We start from the raw sequence: 6,381 nt of genomic DNA on the forward strand, positions 1-6,381 counted from the left end.
TGCATTTTATGAGTTTTGTCAAGATTATTATGATTTTTTTATTGCAATTACAAATGAGATACATTATACTGTCAAGCTGTGTAGTGTTTCCCCCCCTAGGATATATTTAGACTTTTATAGGAGGCACAGCTCTTTAAATCCCCTTTTCTTTGATTGTCCATTTCACTTTGCTATTTCTAGCTTACAAAAACCCATCTCGCAAGTAGTGACCAAAATTTGCCTTGCTCAAGGCTTAACCTCTGTTTTGTTTTGTTTTCACCCGAATTGTTTCCTTGATATAAATACTGGTCAATAGACATGCTCTGAAGTCTTATGACTATCAGAACCATCTTGCTAGTGGATCCAGATACAATGAGGGGTCTCGCTCTATACCCCAAGGCTTTTCATTCCACTGACATCACTCCTAACATCTCTCAAAATTCCATACTCTAGGCTCTGGGATAAATTGTATTTCTTAGTAAAGAAACCAACCTTGCACTTGCTATGTTGTTTGGTGCCAGAACAAAGTACATTTGCTTACTTCAAAATTCCCTTCCCACCTTTGTGCTTACTTCAAGAATGGTATTCAGACCATAAAACCCAGAGTAGGTCATAAAACAATCTCTGCTAACATCCATCTGCCTCAGCTTCTTGTTCGCTGGCCCAGTTTCTCTGGAATTAGTTCTTATGAGTTGAGTCAGAAAGGTCACCCACAGATTTGAGTTTTGAACACTGACTCCCATGCTTGTAGAACTATTGTGCAGGCTGTGGAGCCCTTAGGAATTGATGCCTGGCTGGATGGGCCTTCGAAGGGCAAATTTGGCTTTGGTTTTGGCCTGTGCATCTCCCTGCTTCTTTCTTGCCTGAGTTGAATGAGCTTCTACTTCATGCTGTAGAGGCTGCGGACGGCTACTGCCACCACCGTGCCATCCCCACCATAGTGTACTAAAATGTTTTGTATTAGTTGCTTTCACATTGCTGTGACTAAAACACTCCACATAAATAAGTGAGGGAGGTCTATTTTGGCTCATGGTTTTGGAGGATTATGGTCTAGCATCTGTTCGAAGAAGGCACTCTGTTTATGGAAGTAGAAGGTGTTTTAGAGGATTGTTTACATGGAGGTGGACCAGAAAGGAACAAAATTGAGATAGGACATGGGGCATGGTATAGCTTTCAAAGTCCTTGGTCTAGAAATCATCTGCTTCTGCAAGAGCCCTCTTGTAAAAATTTCTGCAGCTTTTCCAAATAGCATCAAAACCAGAAAAGAAGTACCCAGGAAATTAGTCTATGGGATGTATTTTAGATTCAAGACCACAAACTGGGGATTGACTTTGATTCTCTCAGTCTTTCTAGGATCCATTTTAACATCTTAATGCATGTTCTCTTTGTTGGTTGCCAAACATTTGATGTCTTGGATTGCGTGTTATATGTGCATGCACATGTGCGTTGATATCAGTCACTTCCTCAGCATTGCTTTTGAGACAGACTTTCACTCTGGTCCTGGAGCTCTGAGGTTGTCTACTGAGCTCCTGGGATCTGCATGAATCTGTGCACCCCCGCTCCCAGCACCCAGGTTACAACTGTGTCTTGCCAAACACAGCTTTGACATGGATGCCAGGAATCCAAAGGCAGGTCCTCACCATGGTAGAGCAAGTACATTACTGAGTCACTGTCCCCAGCCCTCACATTTTCTGAATTGATCTTGCCCATTTGTTTCATGTACTGAAGTGAATATGAAGTCATTTTGGTATAGATATAGCCTATGTAATATTTGAGACATACGTAAAATTATTTGTTATTCATTTGAAATTCAAATTTAGGAGGGCATCCTGGATTTTTCTTCTTATAATGTGACAACTCCACTTGGGAGACTTTTGAAAAACACCCATCCTTAAGTTCCATCATCTGCCTTTGTGTGCAAACATTTTGAGTGAATTGATCATAAGTCAAGCATCTGACTGATGAAGCTTTAGTTTTATTTCCTGAGCATATTCTGTATAAACAGTTACAGCAACTTAGTAAAATTAATGCCCTATTGTAGCAGATGAGAAAAAAAATGCAAATCATGTTTTCAGTGATTTCTAAAATCCCCTCCTCATATTTAGTTCTATTTCATTGGCTATGTAGAGATAATAGTTTGTTAAATGTTTCTACATGTCAATGGATCAAGAGATCATTGAGTCTTCTACGTGCTGTGCTTGTCTGCTCTGAGCACATCCAGTCTTAAATCCTGATGTACAGTGATTAATGCAAACTTATTATGCTTAAGACACTTTGTCAATTAAAAGTGTTATTCCAAGAGATTGCCTGATATTGTGTGTAAGTAATCATCTGTCATCTGCTGTGCAGAATGAGCCTCGAGTTTGAGCAACAACCTGCTCCCTGGTGTTTACTGTGGATGTAGAAGAACAGTGTCTCACAGTAAACTAAGAAAGACAGCGCACATTTCATTCAATGAGTAAATAACTACAACTTTCCCACAGGAGCTTCAAAGATCTCTGTAAAGTTATCACATGCCTCAAATAATGCATCACTTCTTTTCTCAGTCAAAGTAAACATTTTGTTTCACCTTCTAGTGTAATACAGTAAAAACTACCACTCCTAGGTATATACCCAAAATTTGCTCAAGTACACAACAAGGACATTTGTTCAACCATGTTCGTAGCAGCTTTATTTGTAATAGCCAGAACTTGGAAACAACCCAGATGTCCATCAACGGAGGAATGGATACAGAAATTGTGGTATTTTTACACAATGGAATACTACTCAGCAATCAAAAAGGAGGAAATCATGAAATTTGCAGGCAAGTGGTGGGATCTAGAAAAGATCATTCTGAGCGAAGTATCCCAGAAGGAGAAAGACAAACTTGGTATATACTCGCTTATATAGACCTACAAGATATGATAAACATAATGAAATCTACACACCTAAAGAAGATAATCAAGAAAGTGGACACAGGCGAAGGTCATTAATCCTCATTTAGAAAGACAAATGGGATGTGCATTGAACTTATGACAGGAGTCTACCACAAAAGGCATCTGAAAGACTCTACCTAGCAGTGTTTCAAAGCAGACACTAAGACTCATAATCAAACCCTCGGCAGAGTGCAGGGAATCATATGAAAGAAGGGAAGTTAGTATGATATGGAAAAGATAGGAGCTCTACAAGGACCAAACATATCTGGGCACAGGGTCTTTTCTGAGACTGACACTCAACCAAGGACCATCTATGGATATAATCTAGAACTTCTGCTCGGATGTGGCCCATGGTAGCTCAGTAACCAAGTAGTTTTCCAAAGTAAGGGGAACACGGACTATTTCTAACAGGATTTCAAGGGCAGGCTGTTTGACACCCCCCCCCCCCTCCGGGGAGGAGCAGTCTGTTAGGCCACAGAGGAGGACTTTGCAGCCAGCCCTGAAGATACCTGATAAAACAGGGTCAGATGAAAGGGGAGGAGGTCCTCCCCTATCAGTGGACTTGGAAAGGGGCAGGGAGGAGACCAGGGAGGGAGTGTGGGGTTGGGGAGGGAATGAGGGAGCGGGATACAGCTGGGACACAGAGTTAACAAAATGTAACTAAAAAGAAAAAAATAATAATAAAAAAAGAAAAAAAAAAGAAATTCCCTCAAAAAAAAATACAGTAAAAACATTGAAAGACTTCTGAGGGGATTCAGAAGACATAAATGTTGCTCTGTCCTATGATGCAATATCAATTTCAATATAATTTGCTGGAATTAAATACTTGGTTTCACTGTGAAAAAAAGATTTATGTGAGTTTAAGAAAACTGCAGATTTTAGCTTTAAAACTTGGTACATTTAATTTTTATGGAATATAGTATATCAAGTATTTATGATCCAGAACTTAATCTCTGTTCCTCACAATCCCCAGGCTGGAAGAGCTGATTTACAATATTTGAATATGCAAGACTATAAAAAGGTAAATCCATAATATAAGGATTACTTTTATTCTGTACACATCGGAGGTTTGGTTCTGTAATCACATAGTTTTCTGGGACAACATACTAGTTTTTACATAAGCACAATAGTAAAAATAGTATATCCAGAGATTTGTTAAGACTTTGCCAGAGTAAGGAGCTCAGGTGCTGATGAAATGTAAGTAAAACCGTTGGCCCTGGAAGGGTGCAGCTCAGCAGTAGATTACTTATTGGGCATGTGTGAGAGCCTAGGTTTGGTCTTAAGCAAATCTCCAATATAACAGAAAGCTATCTAAGAATAGGAGAACAAAATATTTCAGGGTCATGCCTCGTGGCTGTTTCTCCTTCTGTCCATTTCAACACTTGACTTTTTTCTAGGACGGAATCTCTGTAGGTGTGAGTAAACCCAGCGTGTAGATGAGCAGTCTCTGGAGTCAGGACCGTCCACTGTGCTGGTTCTTCATTGACTAGCCTTACCATAGTAGGGGCCTCCTTAATTCTCCAGTCTTTTAACTTGAAACATGAAGGTAATATTACTAGGATGACTTTTTGGATACATGTGTATGAAACAAGAGTCTACCTGTCAACTATCTAGAAGTGGCCTTCTTGATTTGATATTGCTACTATTGTTTATAATACAACATTTTTACTACAGAGAACTTTGGCAGATATCACTCATTGCTTTCTGGTGTATGTGCGTGTGTGTGTGTGTGTGTGTGTGTGTGTGTGTGTGTATGTGTGTACCAGAGGTGAACCTTCTGTGTTATTCCTTGTATTTTGAAGACATCCTTCTTGTATTTTGAAGCAGTGTTCCTTAATGGGACCTGGGAGTTACCAACTGCGTTAGGCTGGCTTCCAGAGAGCCCTAGGGATTGTACTGTCTTTGCCCCCTCCTCATTCAAGTACACACCACCATGCATAGTTTAATTTGCGGGTTCTGTTACTCAAACTTGGGTTTTCACATTTGTGTACGAGCACAATACTTACCGAAATACCTCAGTCCTATAGTTCTTTCCTTATTTTACGTTAAAATAATTCCTTGTTCTTTTGTATCTCACTACTTTGTTTTATTCTTATATATTTCTTGTTGTGACTTTTGCTACTCTCAGTTTTTCTTCATTTTTTTTTAAGTTACAGTAAGAGTAGAGTCAGTCAAGTCATAGCTCACTACAGATAAGGAGCAAACAGAGCCCACCATAGCTCCGTCTCCAGAACTGTGATAATAGACACTATGTGTCGGCACTCTAAGGTGTTTAAGTACCTTAACCCATTTCATTTTTATGAGACTAGCATAAGAAAGATGCCGTTAGCCTTGTTTTAATTGTGAGGAAACTGAGGTCTAGAGACAGAACTCGAACCCAAGTAATCTGACTTTGTAATGTATGCTCTTAATTGTTACTGGCGATTTATCATCTGGAGGAACCTCAGGCTGAGGGACCTGCCATACCGTGGCGCTGCAGACTCCCTGGATGCACCTCACCGAGTATAAACTGAGGCACAGCAATCTTGCAAAGGTCACACATCTGCTCAAACCATGCCTCCTATGGCAAAGTGACATTTCCTTTACAACAACCTGCCTTTCTCAAATGGAATGAAGTGCCCTGGTCAGTGGACCTGAAGGGAACTGACATTTTGCCTATGCTTCCCTGCCCACCCCCCTTCTGGTAGAATTTCCAAAGGTTCTGATGTAGTCTTTGTTCCTTTGAAGCCATTACACATGTGTATATATTAAACAAAATCATTCTTGACCCATGTCAGGCTCTTGATAAACAGAACTAACATCTGAGTTCAGTCCCAAGTAGCTTCTGACACATGCATAGTCTGGTTACTTGTTCCTAAGGAATTGAAATGCCCCAGGGAAGGAGGCTTGAGAGAAGCTTTGACGTTCAGATTGATCAACAGAACTAATTTAGGCAAGCATTTTGAGTCAGACTTCCCTATATTACTGAATTCGGAGGGGCCGAGGAGATGGTTCAGTGATGGAAGTCCTTGCTGGGAAACATGAACAGGAGAGTTCAGATCCCCAGTGTTCACATGGATACTGGGTCTAAGTGAGGCAGAGCATGTCTGTAATGTCAGGGCTAGGATGTAAGGAGAAGAGCAACCGAGGAAGACACTTGACACAGACCTCCGACCTCTACATATGCACACAGAAGCAAATATACCCACTCACACACATCCACAAATCCTCATACATCACACTACTCACAGAAAAACGAAAAGAAAAGAATTTACAAAGCTTTGGCTTAGTGGGGGATCCTCATGATTGTAGAAAAAGATGGTACCTCCTGGCGACGTCATTGACAAAATACAGATTACCTGTAATCAGCATTAGCAAAAAACCAGTATTTCCCCCTAAGTTTTATCACACTGTCCCCAGTCTTGAACACTTTCTGATTAATTAATAACAACCTTAAAAAATACATTTGAGTCTTGGCTTCTTCAGGATTGGGACTTACATACGCTTG

Source organism: Psammomys obesus, unplaced genomic scaffold (genome assembly GCF_907164565.1).
Source record: "Psammomys obesus unplaced genomic scaffold, mPsaObe1.curated_primary_1811, whole genome shotgun sequence".
In the NCBI taxonomy this organism is placed as follows: Eukaryota; Metazoa; Chordata; class Mammalia; order Rodentia; family Muridae; genus Psammomys; species Psammomys obesus.